Source organism: Hemiscyllium ocellatum, chromosome 33 (assembly GCF_020745735.1).
Source record: "Hemiscyllium ocellatum isolate sHemOce1 chromosome 33, sHemOce1.pat.X.cur, whole genome shotgun sequence".
NCBI classification, from domain to species: Eukaryota; Metazoa; Chordata; class Chondrichthyes; order Orectolobiformes; family Hemiscylliidae; genus Hemiscyllium; species Hemiscyllium ocellatum.
Window position 1 is genome coordinate 7734816 of NC_083433.1, and position 16900 is coordinate 7751715.

Here is a 16900-nt window from a genome sequence, read left to right on the forward strand (position 1 = left end):
ATGCCTCAATGACCACCACCCGGTGGCTCTGACCTCCATAACTATAAATGGCTTCAAGAGGTTAGTCACGGCTCACATCAACTTCAGCCTACCAGACTACCTTGATCGTTTGCAATTCATTTACCCACGCAACAGGACCGTAGAAGATACTATCTCTTTGACCCTATACTCAGCCCTGGAACATTGGGAAAACAAGGATATTTACATCAGACTCTGTTGAAGCTCTGTCTTCAACACCATAATTCCAAACAAAATCATCTCTAAACTCCAACACCTCGGTCTCAGCTCCCCACTCCGTAACTGGATCATGAGTTCCTGACCCATTGACCACAATCGGTTTTCCAAGATGGCAGCGACAAGGTCAGCTCCTGAGTGCACAGCTTGGCCGCCCATGGCTCATGCGGCTGGTTCTGCCTCATTCACATGGCTCACATGTTATCATTCCTGCTTGAAAACATTGTTTTTTGTTTAGGTTACCCTCAGGCCCCTTCCAGATGGTCTCCTGCAGGAGGCTGGGCCCTGTGTATCTTCAACCCAGCTCCATCTCAGCTGGTGGCATTGGAAGGCAAGCCAGGACACCTTTGGTCTACTTGGAACAAGGACCCTATTGGTCAACTCAGAGTCAGGACCCTGTCAGTCTACTTGGAGCCAGGACCCCATTGGTCTACTCGGAGCCAGGACCCTGTCAGTGTACTCGAAGCCAGGACCCTGTTGGTCAACTCAGAGCCAGGACCTTGTTTGTGTACTCAGTGCCAGGGCCCCATTTGTCTACTCGAAGCCAGGTTCATGTTGGTCAACTCGGAGCTAGGACCACGTCCGTCTACTCAGAGTCAGAACCCTGTTGATCTACTCAGAGCCAGGACCCTGTTGATCTACTCAGAGTCAGGACCCCGTTGGTCAACTTGGAGCCAGGACCCCATTAGTCTACTCAGAGTCAGAACCCCATCAGTCAATGATCAACATCAGGGGAGGTGTGGGACTCACGCTGTGCTACTGTCTGCAGCTCAGAGGCAATGGAAGCGATAGTTCCAATGGCAGCAGGAAAGGACCCCAATGCCAGCATCCCAGGGACGATGTCAGATAGTGACAACGGGGGAAGGAGAGAGGGTGAAGTCTACGCAGAGGGAAAGATGAACTTTTGAATCTGTTTCAGGTTTCGTAATACTAATTTAATGTTAATTTATTCAGTATTTTACCAATTATACAATGTATTCAGTCATTTATCCTATAATCCAAGATGGTACTGGAATGTACCCACTTTTCACTGGCCCTAGGTACAAGCGACAATATTAAACAAATCTCAATAAATCTATAAAAAGTTGACAATACCTCTCCTACCATAATCCTGAACAACAGTGCCCCATAAGGCTGTGTACTCAGCCCCTATTGTATTCTTTATACACTCACGACTATGTGGCAAAATTCCACCCCATCTCTATTTGCAAGTTTGCCAATGATACCACAGTTGTAGGTCAAATCTCAAACAACAACAAGATGCAATTTGGAAAGAGACTGAGTGCTTAGCAGCATGGTGTAATGCTGAAAATGTGTTGCTGGAAAAGCGCAGCAGGTCAGGTAGCATCCAAGGAACAGGAGATTCGACGTTTCGGGCATAAGCCCTTCTTCAGCATGGTGTAATGACAACAATCGCTCCATCAATGTCAGCAAAAGGAGGGAGCTGGTCATTGACTTCAGGAAGTAGAGTGGAGGGCATGCCCCACCTGCATTAATAGTGCTGAGGTGGAGATGGTCAAGAGCATCAAGTTCCTGGGAGTGATGATCACCAGCAATCTGTCCTGACCCATCCACATCGATGGGATTATCAAAAAAGCACAACAACATCTCTACCTCCTCAGGGGGCTAAGGAAATTCAGCATGTCCACAAGGACTCTGACCAATTTTTATAGATACATCATAGACAGCATCCTGGCTGGATGCATCACAGTTTGGTATGGCAACTGCTCTACCCAAAACCACAAGAAACTACAGAGAGTCATAGAATCTCCAGAGAATCGTGAACACAGCCCAGATCATCACGCAAACCAGCCATCCATCTATTGACTCCATCTATACTTCCCACTGCCTTGAGAAAGCAACCAACATAATCAAAGACTCCTCCCACCCTTTTATACTTTCTTCCACCCTCTTCCATCATGCAGAAGATCTAAAAGTTTGAATACACGCATGAACAGATTCAAGAACAGCTTCTCCCCAGCTGTTAGCAGACTTTTGAACAGACCTCTCAAGTGTTAATTCTGATTTCTCTCTCACTGCTCCTTCTCTGCAGCTGTGATTTGGAGGTGCCAGTGTTAGACTGAGGTGTACAAAGTTCAAAATCACACAACGCCAGGTTATAGTCCAACAGATTTAATTGGAAGGACTAGCTTTCGGAGCGCCACTCCTTCATCACGTGGTTGTGGAGTAGCGCTCCAAAAGCTAGTGCTTCCAATTGAACCTGTTGGACTATAACCTGGTGTTGTGTGATATTTAATTCTGCAGCTGTAACACTGGATTCTGCACTCTGTTCTGTTACCCTGATGTACTTTGTATGGCAGCAAAATAACACTTTTCACAATATCTCAGCACCTGTGACAACACTAAATCAAACTCAAACTCAAATATATCCACATGTACTGCTCGGGCTGTAAGTAAACAAGGTCCTTATCTTGATTTGTGGTCCTTTCGCATATGTGCTATTTTATTCACTTTTGCAGCTTCTTAATAAAAAGAATACTTTACTTTGATTCCTCTTTATCCATTCCAAAGCCTTCGAATAATCCCCACCTGAGCGAGAGAACAGTTTTCCACATCTGGTATAATGCAGAACACCCAACAAGCAAGGAAACCAATTTTAATCGCCCATCAATTGCATCTTAATTGGCAAATAAAACAGAGGTTGAAGAATTAATCTCACTAATTATTGTTCCTCAATTCTAATCATTCCGTGTAACTAACGTCTGTTTTTTTGATCAATTTCCGTCCATCATTCTCTGTCCCTTTCACCCAGCCGTCTCCCTACATCTCCTTGTTTTATTAGCCTAGTCTCCTGGCATTGATTAAGGATTTCAGTATGGTATGTTCCAGAGCTTGCTGTAAGAACTATGCATGAGATACGCAGGAGTATGCTGCTGTACAAAATATAAATGAAATAATAATCAAGAACATCACCTTTATGAACAAGGATGGAAACATGTCTGGAAACTTGCTCATTGTGTCTCATGCTGACCCTATTTCTTTCAGTCCCTGTCGGTGAACATATCTTTCCATTACTATTGTTTCTTATAAGGTCATTTGCTTCGGCAACAAGGAGCTGGTCAGAAGCGGGGGTTGGGGCAGGATATTGGAGAGGAAGAGGTATCTCATGATAAAAGATTTCACTGTCCAAGGAAGGCAATCTCATGTGAAATCCTCTTTCTCCCACACTGTCAATTCCAGTCTGTCACCTGAGACTCCTTGGAGACGCTGATAGAAATTGTGTGTTTGAATATCTCTATTTCAACTCCTTATTCTGAGAATATGCTCTCTGGTCCCAGAATGTCCCACAGGCTGTATACAGACAGAAGCAAACATTGCTGTCTATTTTGGTTAAGCTTCTTTGTGCTCTTTCAATTCTGGCTTCTTGTGCATCCCTGATGCCCACTGCCCCTAACATTAATAGTTGTGTCAAAGGCTTTATATTATGGGGCAATAATGACCTGGAGACACAGTGGCTCAGTGGTTAGTACAATCAATAATACAATGACAACAATCAATAATACAATGACAACAATCAATAATACAATGACAACAATCAATCATAGCCCTTCTGAGGAAGGGTCACTGGACCCAAAAAGTTAACTGTGCTTTCTCTCCGTAGATACTGCCAGATTTGCTGAGTTTCTCCAGAGATTTGTTTTTATTTCTGATTTCCAGCATTTGCAGTTCTTTAGATTTTTTGTAGTAGTTGACACAGTCACTCGGATCACGGTGGCTCAGCGTTGCCTCACAGCGACAGGGACCTTGATACCTGCCTTGGGTGACTGTCTGTGTGGGATTTACACATTCTCCCCATGTCTGGGGGGGTTTCCTCCCAGTGCTCCAGTTTCCTCTCACAGTCCAAAGTTGTACAGGTTACATAGATTGGCCATGCAAGATTGCCCATAGTATCCAGGGATGTGCAGGCTAAATGGATTAGCATCGTGAATGTGGGGAGAAGGTCCCAGGGGGCTGGTCTGGATGAGATGCTCTTCAGAGGATCGGTGTGGACTTGTTTGGCTGAATCCCTCTTTTCGCACTATGGGGATTCTATGTTGATTCTAGGTATTCTGAGTTTTTGGAGAAGGATTGTAGCTCAGGTTGTGGATCAGGTTGTAAATTTGCTCACTGAACTGGTAGATTTGTTCTCAGCTAGACATAGAGTCTAGCAAAGAAACTGCATTGTAAACTGAAACACCTAGAAGACTCAATCCACTCCATCCACTCGACCCAGGAATTCCTTAACAAAGACACCAAGGTAGAGGACGATGAGGTCATTGTGCCCTTTGACACGACAGCCCTACTCACATCAATAAACATCAGCCTAGCCAAGGAAACACTGGCCTCCCTGCTAGATGAAGCAAGGACACAAACACCTGACAGCATCAACTCCATCAGCACAGACAGCATCCTCACACAAGTAGACCTATGCTTCACAACCCCCTTCACCTTCAACGATAAGCCCTACAAACAAGTCAATTGGACATCTATGGGATCACCAATTTCAGGACTTCTAGCAGAACTAGTTATGCAGAGGTTAGAACGCACAGCCCTTCCCACGATCCAGCCCAAGCTTTGGGTCCGCAATGTGGGTGACAACTTTGTCATCACAAAATGCCACAAATTAGAAGAAACCAACAAACATAAAACACAACATCCTTACCTGAAAAAGTTCACCAAAGAGGAAGAGAATAATAACACTTCCCCTTCCTAGACATCATGGTGGAACGCAAAGCCAATGGAGAGCTGCAGACCAGTGTTTACAGGAAAACCATTCACACACTGCCCAGACACTCAGCTACAGGAGCAATCATCCTAACACCCAGAAATGGAGTTGCACCAGGACATTATTTAAATGAGCCACAACACACTGCAGCACCCAGGAACTACGAGATGCCGCAGAAAACCACTTGTAGAACGTACTCAGGAACAATGGGTACTTAATAAGCACAGTCCACTGACTCCTGCGCAACAGACCTAAACAAGAAGACACAACACGCCCAGAGAACTCTAGCTACCCTACCATACATTAAAGACATCTCGGAGATAACCACCAGACTACTCCGGCCCCTAGGCATCACGGTAGCACACAAACCTACCACCACACTATAACACCTCCTGATGAATTTAAAGGACCCCGTATTATCAACAACCACCAAAATACCCTGCAAGGACTGCAACAAACATTACATTAGACAGACAGGCAGGAAACTATCCACCAGGATACATGAGGCACCAACTAGCTACCAAAAGACATGACCAACTATCACTGGTAACAACACACATAGACAGAGAAGGAGACCAGTTCGACTGGGACAATACATCCATCCTTGGACAGGCCAAACAAAGACATACTTGGGAATTCCTAGAGACTTAGCATTCAAACCGGAACTCCATTAACACATAGATTTGGACCCCACTTACCAACCTTTCAGAAACAGAACCGGAAATGATATCCCCGACCACAACAAACCGAGACAAATTAATGGCAAGCAGGACAGAGCACCAGCGCTTCGCCGGACGCTCACTGAAGACGTTACCTAACATGGTGAGGAAATGTCTGAGAACAAACCTACCAGCTCAGCAAGCAAATTTACAACCTGAACTAGGTATTCTTGCCAGGATGTTAATCCAGCGACCCTGGGTTCAAATCTTGCTGTGAAAAGAGTCTAATGGTGACTATGAAACAATTCTCAGGAAAAACACCCATTTGATTCACTGATTCCCATGAGGGGAAAGGAAATCTGCTGTCTTTGCCTGATCAGGCCGACAGCAACGTGGCTGACTCTTAACTGGCCTTGGAGGTGCATAAATGGGCATACATACAGGCTAAGCCAGTGACATCCACATTCGGTGAATGAACAAAGAAACGTTCTGGAACTGCTTCTAACTTTCAGCTCCCTTAAGTTCCTCCTTAAAACATATCTCATTGATTAGCTTTAATTTGCCCATTCTTATACTTTCTTATATGGCCCAGTCAAATTTACTTCGATGCCACTTCTATGAATCTATTTGGGACATTGGCAGTATTAAATGCCTTCATTAAATGCAATTTGTTGTGAATCATAAAATCGCTCGAGTGTGGAAGCAGCCTATTGAGTCTACACCAACCCTTCGAAGAGCATCCCACCCAGACCTATCCCCCTACCCTATCCCTGTAACCTTGCATTTACCATCGCTAATCCACCTGGACTGCACATCCCAAGACATTATGGGCAATTAACGTGACCGATCCACCTGACCTGCACAACTTTGGACTGTAGGAGGAAACCGGAGCACCCAGAGGGAACCTACGCAGAGACAGGGAGAATGTGCAAACTCCACACAGACAGTTGCCCAAGGATGGAATCGAACCCTAGTCCCTGGTGCTGTGAGGCAGCAGTGCTAACCACGGAGCCACTGTGCTGCCTATCTATCTTCTGATATACAACCATAAGATGTAGGAGCAGAAGTAGATCATTCAAGCCCATCTAGTCTGCTCTGTTATTCAATGGGATTGTGGCTGACTTGATAATCTTCAAATCCACTTTCCTGCCTTTTCCCAAAACCCTTGATACCCTTCCTGATTAAAACAAATATCTCAGCTTTGAATATCTTTAGTGACCCAGCCTTGGCAGCCTTTTCTGGTGAAGAATTCTACAGATTCAGTACCCTCTGAGAGAAGGTTTCCTCCTCATCTCTGCCTCAAATGGATGACTCCATATTCTGAGATTATGCCCTCTGGTGCTAGACTGTCCCCTGTGGGGCATATAAAACAGAGACAAACAGAGGTATAACAGTTGTGGCATGTATGATGAATGTGACTACATGGTATGTTCAACTTACATCCAGTTTTCAATGACACCAGCCTGTTCCTGTGTGAGGCTTAGCCTGTAACTGGGAGGCAGCCTGTGTAACCAGGAAGCTATCTTTGTAACCAGGAAACTTCCCATTAGGAATGTTTCTGACCCGCCACCCAATCATTGCAGTGACTGATAAAATAAGCGATTAGTGTGAAGCCACTATGTACTCCTTCATTCCTCTCTGAAAATTGTGTTGCTCTTTTACTCTGCCACATCTGCTACACGGAGTAATCTCAAGGAAACACTTTCGGGTGCCCTGCAAATGTTCACTGGGACAGCATTTAGGAGCGCCATTAGAGCTGCTGAGTACCCACTGATTCAGTGACTGGGACTTCGGTTACTGCAGTGAACAGTCATAGAAACTTTGGAAGATCTGTCTGTGGTGAGTTCTCACATTTTCAAAGTCCCTTCAAATCTTACTTGAAGGAGCAGTTGAGGGGTGATAGAGCATGCTTATTTGCTCAGATCTTTGAGTGTAGGAGTTGGGATGTCATGTTGAGGTTGTACAGGATGTTGGTGAGGTCTCTTCTGGAATACTGTATGCAGTTTTGGTCACAATGTTATAAGAAGGATATAATCATGCTGAAGAGAGTTCAAAAGCGATTTACCAGGATGTTGCTGGGGTTGGAAAGTTTGAGTTATGAGGAGAGGCTGGATGAGACTGGGACTTTTTTCACTGGAGCACAGGAGGTTGAGGTATGACGTTGTAGAGGTTTATAAAATAATGAGGGATACAGATAACATACATTTTCCCTAGAGTGGAGGATTTCAAGATTGGGGGGAATGTTTTTAAGCTGAGAGGAGATTTTAAAAAGGACATGAGGGGCAACGTTTTTACACAAAGAGTTGTTCGTTTGTTGAATGAGCTTTCAGGGGAAATGGTGATGCTGGTACAGTTACAATGTGTAAAAGATATTGGATAAGTACATGAATAAGAATAGTTTGGGTCAAGCAGAGCAGGTGGGACTAGTTTAGTTTGGGATTATGGTCGACATGGACTGGTTGGAGTAAAGGTCTGTTTCTGTGCTGTATGACTCATTCTATGACTCTGTGACTTTGGGTCTATACTGAATGGAGGTTAGAATGTTGAGACATTGAAACTTACCGAACCCTGAGGGGCCTGAATAGAGTGGATGTGGAGAAGATGTTTCCACTAGTAGGAGAGACTAGGATCTGAGGGCACGGTCTCAGAGTGAAGGGATGACCTTGTAGAACTGAGATGAAGAGAAATTTCTTCAGCCAGAGGGTGGTGAATCTGTGAAATTCATTATCAGAGAAGGCTGTGGAGGCCAAGTCAGTGTATTTAAGACAGAAATAGATATGTTCTTGATTAGTGAGGGGGTCAAGGGTTACGAGTAGAAGGCAGGAGGATGAGGATGAGAAACATATCAGCCATGATTGAATAATTGAGCTAACGTGATTGGCCGAATGGCCTAATTCTGCTCTTATATCTTATGGTCTTTATAAACCACTGATGCTTTGGCATAGTTTTGAGGCGATGTTCTGAAACTGACTCAGCATTTTGGGAGGATTAAAGACTGATGCTGGAGGTGGGATTACAATAATTCTATTAGTAATTGCAAGGGTAGTGTCCTAATTCCTTGAGAGTGGATTAGTTTCACATTATCAGTTAGACATGCTAACTCCTCTGAATAAACAGCAGCTCTGTCTCGCTTTCAGTATACTGTCCCCACTTGTTGATTATACACAATTTGCTGCCAGAATTGATTGTTGATGCAGTCAGATCATACAGGATGGTGTCTGCTGTGCCCCTAGCAACCCTAAATTTAAACTGACAATTTCCCCAGTCCAGGTAAAATATGAATTCAATGTATACCTTAACTTTGGAGTGGGTTTGTGCTGTCATTGTGATATTCTTTGATTCAGTGGCCCACTGCTTCCAATATAAAAGCAAATGAAAAATGAAAACGCCACATAAAAGAGACCTAAGGGGCTACATTTTCATGCAGAGGGTTGTGCATGTTTTGAATGAGCTGCCAGAGGAAGTGGTGGCAGCTGGTACAATTACAACATTTAAAAGGCATCTGGATAGGTACATGATTAGGAAGAGTTTTGAAGGATACGGGCCAAGTGCTGGCAAATGGGAATAAATCAATTTAGGATATCTGGTCGGCATGGATGAGTTGGACCGAAGGGTCTGTTTCCGTGCTGTACATTTCTATGACTCTATGTCATACAGCCACAGAGTTCTGCAGCACAGAAGAAACCACTTTGGCCCACTGGGTCTGTGCCCATCAACAACAACCAGCCAGTTCTTCTCACCTTGTTTTCCAGCACTTGGCCCCTAGTCTTGTATGTTTTGGCATTGCAGGAGCACATCTAAACATTTAAATTAGATTCCCTACATTGTGGAAAAGGCCATTTGGCCCAACAAGTCCAGACCAACCCTCCAAAGAGTAACCCACCCAGACCTATTCCCCTAACACTGTGGGCAATTTAGCATGGCCAATTCACCTGGCCTGCACATGTTTGGATTGTGGGAGGAAACTGGAGCACCCAGAGGAAACCCACGCAGATGCAGGGAGAATGTGCAAACTCCACACAGACAGTTGCCCAAGGCGGGAACTGAACCCGGGTCCCAGTGCTAATTACTGAGCCACCATGCCACCCCTTTCTTAAATGTGCTTTCTGCCTCTGCCTCGTAGACAGAGAGTCCCAGATTCGCAACCCCCTCTGAATGAGAAAAAAAATTCTTCACATCCTCCTCTAAGCCCCCTGCCCCTTCCCTAAATGTATGCCCCGATCATTGATCGTTTCATATAAAATTCCAACTTGGTCCCTAGTCTTGGGAAGGAGAAGGCTGGGGCACTACTTCCCTACTCTATGCCTTTGTTTCTCAGTGTTACTCCCAGAAATGTTTACTCACAGTTTGTTAATAACCCAAAAGCAGCCACAAACAGAAAGTCTAGAAATTTATACATAGAGTGTCTGATTTGGAGAATTTCAGGGATGTCCACACACGGCCAATCCTCTCGGTAGATTCTTCAAGTCTCTTCCTGGCCTCATACCCCTATATAAGCCATCCCTTGAATATTCATAGAATCCCTATAGCATTGGAGCAGGCCATTCAGCCCATCGAGTCCATACCGACCCTCCAAACAGCAACCTACCCAGACCTATGCCCTACCATAAAACCCTGCATTTCCCATGCTGATCCACCTAACTGTACATTCCTAGGTACTGTGGGCAATTTGGCATGGCCAATCCACCTTAACCTGCCATCTTTGGACTGTGGGAGGAAGCCAGCGCACCCAAAGGAAACCTATGCAGACACGGGGAGATTGTGCAAACTCCACACAGTCACCTGAGGCTGAAATCGAACCTGGGTTCCTGGCTTTATGGGGCAGCAGTGCTAACCACTGAGCCACCTGGCCAACCCAATGTTGCTCACACATTCTTCTTCTCACTCACAATCCTCTTGTACTCACTTGAGCTCAATCCTTTCTGTTGTACACCCACAAGCCTCTTGCTTGCCCCTTGCTCACTGAAACTCTGTTCACTTACAGTGAATAACACTCATTTACAATTCTCTGTCACTTCTTTCATACAAGCTCAAAGCCACTCTCACTTTGATATTGATGGGATATAGAGAAGTGGATCGGGGACTACAACAACAACAACTCAGGTTTACATAGCACCTTTAATGTAATAGAATGCTACATAGGAGCATTGTCAGCAAAATGTGTTACAGAATTAGTTAAGAGATATTAGGACGAGTTTTAGTTATAGAGAAAGCTGGGACTTCTTTCACTGGAGTGTTGGAAGTTGAGAGATGACCTTTTAGAGGTTATAAAATCATGAGGAGTATAGATAGAGTTAATGATAGGTGTCTTTTTCCCTAGGATAGGGGATTTCAAAATTTGGGGTCACATTTTTAAGGTGAGAGGAGAGAGATTTAAAAAAGACATGAGGGGCAAATGTTTAACATGGTGGATGGTTCATGTGTGAAATGAACTTCCTGAGGAAGTGTGGATGCGGGCACAGTGACAATGTTTAAAAGTCACTTAGATAAGCACATGAATAGAAAAGATTTGGAGGGATATGGGCCAAGATCAGGCAGGTGGGTCTGGTTTAGTTTGGGACGATATTTGACATGAACTGTTTGGAGTGAAAGGTCTGCTTCCATGCTGTAAGAGTTGGCAATGGGATCACTGAGGAAGCAAATGCCATGTTGCCCAGCAGGAATGTTCTGCAAGGATAAACTCAGATTATCAGGAGTTGGCAGTTCAGTCTGTGTGGTAAATTACAGTTAAAAGGCTTTTACAAAGGGATCCTGTGGTGCAGCGGTAGTATCCCTACCTTTTGTCCTACTTGCACTGGAAATATGTCATAAAATGTGTGATGAGGTTAACTGAAAATATCTATTGGGTTATAGATCATTTTATACAAGAATTACCGAAAATAAATAGGACAACTTGTTTTAAAATTGATACAAGCCAATTGCAGCTTGTCTGTCTCACTATAGTTTCTCAGACCTTAAATGAAACAATAGTCATTCCCCTGGCAACTGAATATTTACAAATAATAAAAGACAGATGTGTATTGGTTTAACAATTTCTGACAAGTAGCAATTCTCTGTCAACACTTGCTGTGAGAGAGATTTGTTAATTGTCAGTAATTAGCCTTGTAATGTTACTGTTCCACCCATCAGTTCTGCTTTGACTTCAAGTGACTAGCAGGTGTATCTCAGTATCTCCCACAGTTTGTCACCATTCCCTGACCCCGTGGAAAAACCTTGTTGTTCATTATCAACTCATTGCATCCTTAGAAGTACACAACTGCAATGCTCACTCTATGCTCAACTCCATTGTTACTGAGTATAAAGCAGTAAGAACAGGCCATTCAGCCCTTTGTGTATTGTGTGCAGTTTTGGGCCCCATATCTCAGGAAGGATGTACTGGCGCTGGAGCGTGTTCAGAGGAGGATCACGAGAATGGTCCCAGAAATGAAAAGCTTAACATATGAGGAACATTTGAGGATGCTGGGTTTGTACTCAATAGAGTTTAGAAGGATGAGGGGGGGATCTAACTGAAACTTACAGAATACTGAATGGCCTGGACTGATTGAATGTTGGGAAGATGTTTCCATTGGTAGGAGAGACTAGGACCTGAGGGCATAGCCTTAGAGTCAAGGGAAGACCTTTTGGAATGGAGATAAGAAGAAACTTCTTCAGTCAGAGAGTGGTGAATCAATGGAATTCATTGCCACAGAAGGCTGTGGAGGCCGGGTCATTGAATATATTGAAGACGGAGATAGATAGGTTCTTGAGTATCAAGGGCATCAGGGGTTATGGGGAGAGAGTGGGAGAATGGGGTTAAGAAACTGATCAGCCATGATTGAATGGTGGAGCAGACTCGATGGGCTGAATGGCCTAATTCATGCTCTTATATCTTATGGTCTTATGGTGTCCATCTCATTCAGACCGTAGTTGGCATGCACTTCAAATTCATAAAATGATCTTCATTCATGGAAACACAGAAAATCAGAACATGAATAGACCATTTGTCACATCCACAGTAATTACAACTGATCACATGGAGGCATTGGCCTAGTGGTATTATTGCTGCTTGGTTCTGGGGACCTGGGTTCAAAGGCTGTCATGGCTGATGATGGAATGTGAATTCAATAAAAATCTGGAATTAAAAGTCAAATGATGACTGTAAATCCATTATTGATTGTTTTGAGAAAAAAAACATCTGGTTCACTAATGTCCTTTAGGGAAGGAAACAGCCATCTTTACCCAGTCTGGCCTACATGTAACCTGAAGAAGGGCTCATGCCCGAAATGTCGATTCTCCTATTCCTTGGATGCTGCCTGACCTGCTGCGCTTTTCCAGCAACACATTTTCAGCTCTGATCTCCAACATATGCAGTCCTCACTTTCTCCTACATGTAACTAGGCCAACAGTAACCTGGTTGACTCTTAACTGCCCACTGGGTAATAAATGCTGGCCTAAGCCTTGAATTAATTTTTAAAAAGTCCAAGTCAATACTCTGTTTCCACTTTCTCCCCACACCCTTCTTGAAAATATTAAATATTTTAGCCTCTGTGGTTCACTGCTCCATATCTTGGTAACCTCCTCAATCCTTACAGATTTCAATGCTTGCACATCCCCAATTTTCAATGCCACTCACATCCCCCCTTCTTGCAGCTCCATCAGTGGCACTGATAACCAGAGGCTGACTATGCCCTTCCCAGAACGTCTCTGCCCCTCTCAACTCCTTAAAGATGTTCCTTCAAAACTACGTAATTTAGCAAGCTTTGCCTAAACATGTGTTACATTTTGGAGGAATATGCTCCTTTTACTGAGTTAAAAGTGCTAAAGGAATGCAGTCTGCTGTTGTATTAGCACATTTTCAAATCCCAGAAACACTCTCGGGGAGTGCTATTTAAATGTAATGTACCATCTGAATGTAACTTCTTGTGTTTTCACACTTTCAAATATCGTTTTCTGTGGCAGAAAATTCCACAGGCTCACTGCTCTCTGGGTGAACAGATTTCTCCTCATCTCAGTCCTAAGTGGCCTACTCCATATCCTTAAACTGCGATCCCTTGGTCATCGGGAACGTTCTTCTTGCCTTTACTCTGTCTAGTCCGCTTAGAATTTTATTGATTTCAAGTGAGATCTCCTTTCATTCTTCTAAACTTCAGTGAATATAGTCCTAACTGATCCAGATCCAATTCAATCTTTCTTGGTACCCTGACCCGATAACAATTTGCCAGCCTTGGTCTTGGGAATTTCCATGGGTCCCAGCCTCCACGACCTTTTGAAGGAGAGAGTTGCCAATAGGAGTGACAATCACCAACAATCCATCCTGGTCCACCCACCTAGATGCACAACAATGCCTCTTCTTCCTCACGTGGCTAAGGAAATTTGGTATGACCACAAGGACACTCATCAACGTTTGCAGATGCCCCATAGAAAGCATTCTATCCAGATGCATCATGGCTTGGTACAACAACTACTCTGCCCAGGACCGTAAGAAACTACAGAAATTTGTGAACACAGCCCAGTCCATCATGCAAGCCAACCTTCCATCCATCAACTCCATCTACACTTCCCACTGCCTCAGGAAGGCAGTCAACATCATCAAAGACCCGTCCCACCACGGTTATAATCTCTTCTAAACTCTTCCATCAGGCAGAAGATACAAAAGCTTAAACACACTTACTGATAGGTTCAAGAACAGTTTCTTCCCTTTTGTTATTAAACTTTTGAATGGACCTCTCAAATTTCAAATCTAATGTTGATCTTACATTGTGTGCACCTTCTTTGTAGCTATAACTTTGTTTTCCTCACTTTATTCTATCAACCTATGAACTTCATATCTTTGTATGTATCTGCCTGTACTGCACGCAAAACAAAACTTTTCATTGTGCTTAGGTACAGGTAACAATAATAAATCAAATCAAATTTCCATCACCCTTTGTGTGAAAGGTTTGCAGATGGAGACTGTCAGAACTTTATCAATTCAACCTGACTGAATGATTGAGACCTAACTTATTCTGCAGCAAAGTTTGAGGAAGGTTGATGCACTGAGAGTTAGAGTCTCATACTCCCTGCTGCCTTTTAATTCTCTGGGACTTTTCATCTATGTTGAACTCTCTCACCTTCTTGGAAGGTCCTTGGAGATCAGAATCTGTACCATTTATCTGCCTGCCAGCGTGTCGAAAGCGAATGGTTCCAGCAATGAGGCAAAGCCAGGTTGTGTTTCCTCAGTTTAATAATGCTTGTCATCTCTCATTAGTGAGAAAGACAGGCATGCCATCCACCTTCTGTCCCTTGTTAGTCTCAGGTCTTAGAATTTTTCTGATTTACTGAGCAATGGTGTTTTTCTCCAGTAGTAGCTTGGGAAGATCTGATCAGGCTTGTGCCCACTGACCAATGTTGGTTCACAGTCTGATGATACCTTGAGTTGAAAATTCTCACCCTGGCTTTTAAGTACCTCTGTGATTTACTGCTCTGTGTCTCTGTATCCTCCCCAAGTCTGATAATCCTCACAGATTTCGGTTCTCCACAAATTCTGATCTCTTACGCATCCCCAATTTTCAATGCCCCCTCCACCAATCCCTGCCTTCCCTTTGCTCATTTAGCAGCACTAACAGCCAGAGGCTGAATAATTCCCTCCCTGAACATCTCTGCCTCTCTTCTCTGTTAAGACATTGGCTTCAAACCTAGCTCTTTGACCAAGCTTTGCCTAACATTTCAAGTGGCTATCTTTCATTTTGTAGGATTATGTTCCTTTTACTATTTTCAAAGTGCTATATCAATGCAATCTGTTGTTGTATTAGCACATTTTCAAATCCCTGAGACACTCTTGGGGAAAGCTAAGTAAATGTAAAGAACCATCTGAATGTAACTTATTGTGTTTTCACACTTTTAAATACCACAGGCAGTCTCAGGGAGGGTTCTATAACGGTATGTTGCCATATAAACATACCTTGTTCTTGCATTAACACATTTTTAAATACCGCAGGCACTCTAGGGAGGGGCAAGGGGGGAGCATACAAAGTCAACCTTAACCTACAGAATAAAGGGAGGTACTTCAAGGCATTGGGTTCTGACATGCATCACTCCAACTACAACCTCAATCCAAACACATGATATCTTTCATTTCATTGTTGTTTGTGGCAGCTTTTTGCAGGTTGCTTATCCATTCAAAAGAACAGCAATTATCAAGTTTTGAGAAGATTTGTGGCTCAGGTTGAGGTTCGGGGTGTAGGTTCGCTTGCTAAGCTGGAAGGTTCCTTTTCAGACGTTTCGTCACCATACTAGTTAACATCATCAGTGAGCCTCTGAAGAGGCACAGGTGATATGGCCCACTTTCTATTTATGTGTTTAGGTTTCCTTGGGGTTGGTAATGTCATTTCCTATGGTGAAGACCATCCAAGACACCAAGATAGAAGAGAATGAAATACTGGTCTCCTTTGACGTAACAGCCCTGTTCACATCCTGGCCAAGGAAACACTAACTATACAGTTAGAAGAACCAAAACATATACACCAAAACAGCACCGACTTCATCAGCAAGGACAACATTGTCAAGCCAGTGGACCTATGCCTTACCACCCACTTCACCTTCAACAACAAAACCTACAGCCAAATCAACAGAACACCCATGGGATCTCCGATATCAGGGTTCTTAAATGAGGCTGTAATGCAGAGACTGGAACAAACAGCTCTGACAACTATCCAACCCAAACTTTGGGTCCGCTACGTGGATGACACCTTTGTCATCACTAAATGATACAAATAGAAGGAAACCTTAAAGACCATCAATAATTCCCTGACTGGCATAAAATTCACTAAAGAGGAGGAAAACAACAACAAACTGTCATTCCTAGATGTCACAGTAGAGTGAACAGCCAATGGGGAACTTCAAACCAGCATCTACAGGAAAACAACACATTCTGACCAAATACTGAACAACAGAAGCAACCATCCCAACATCCACAAACAGAGCTGCATTAGAACATTATTTCAATGAGATACCACACACTGCAGCACAGACGAACCACAAAGACCAGAGGAAAATCACCTATACAATATATTCAAAAAGAATGGGTACTGAATGAACATGGTCCACCAACCTCTCAGCAACAAATCCAAACAAACAGACAAAATGTGCCCAGAAACCCGAGCCACTCTTCCCTACATCAAAGATATCTTGGAAATGACTGTCAGACTACTCAACCTCTTGGCATCATGGTAGCCCACAAACCCACCAACGCACGAAAACAGCAGTTGATGAACTTGAAAGATCCTAAACAGGCAACAAGCAAAATGAAGGTCATTTACAAAAT

At 43.6% G+C, this 16900-nt stretch overlaps 1 protein-coding gene across 2 annotated transcripts in view; it reads left to right on the forward strand.

The window, feature by feature from the left end:
- The window catches only part of LOC132831508 (synaptotagmin-1-like), a 151428-nt gene that overhangs the window by 57032 nt on the left and 77496 nt on the right, over positions 1-16900 (forward strand). Inside the window, exon 1 of one of the 2 annotated variants that reach the window (XM_060849697.1) lies at positions 7244-7458. The exons of the other annotated variant lie outside the window; for it this stretch is intronic. The gene's annotated coding sequence lies outside the window, so the exon portion shown is untranslated. Of the gene's footprint in view, positions 1-7243; positions 7459-16900 lie in introns of those variants that run through there. 2 annotated transcript variants of the gene reach the window in all.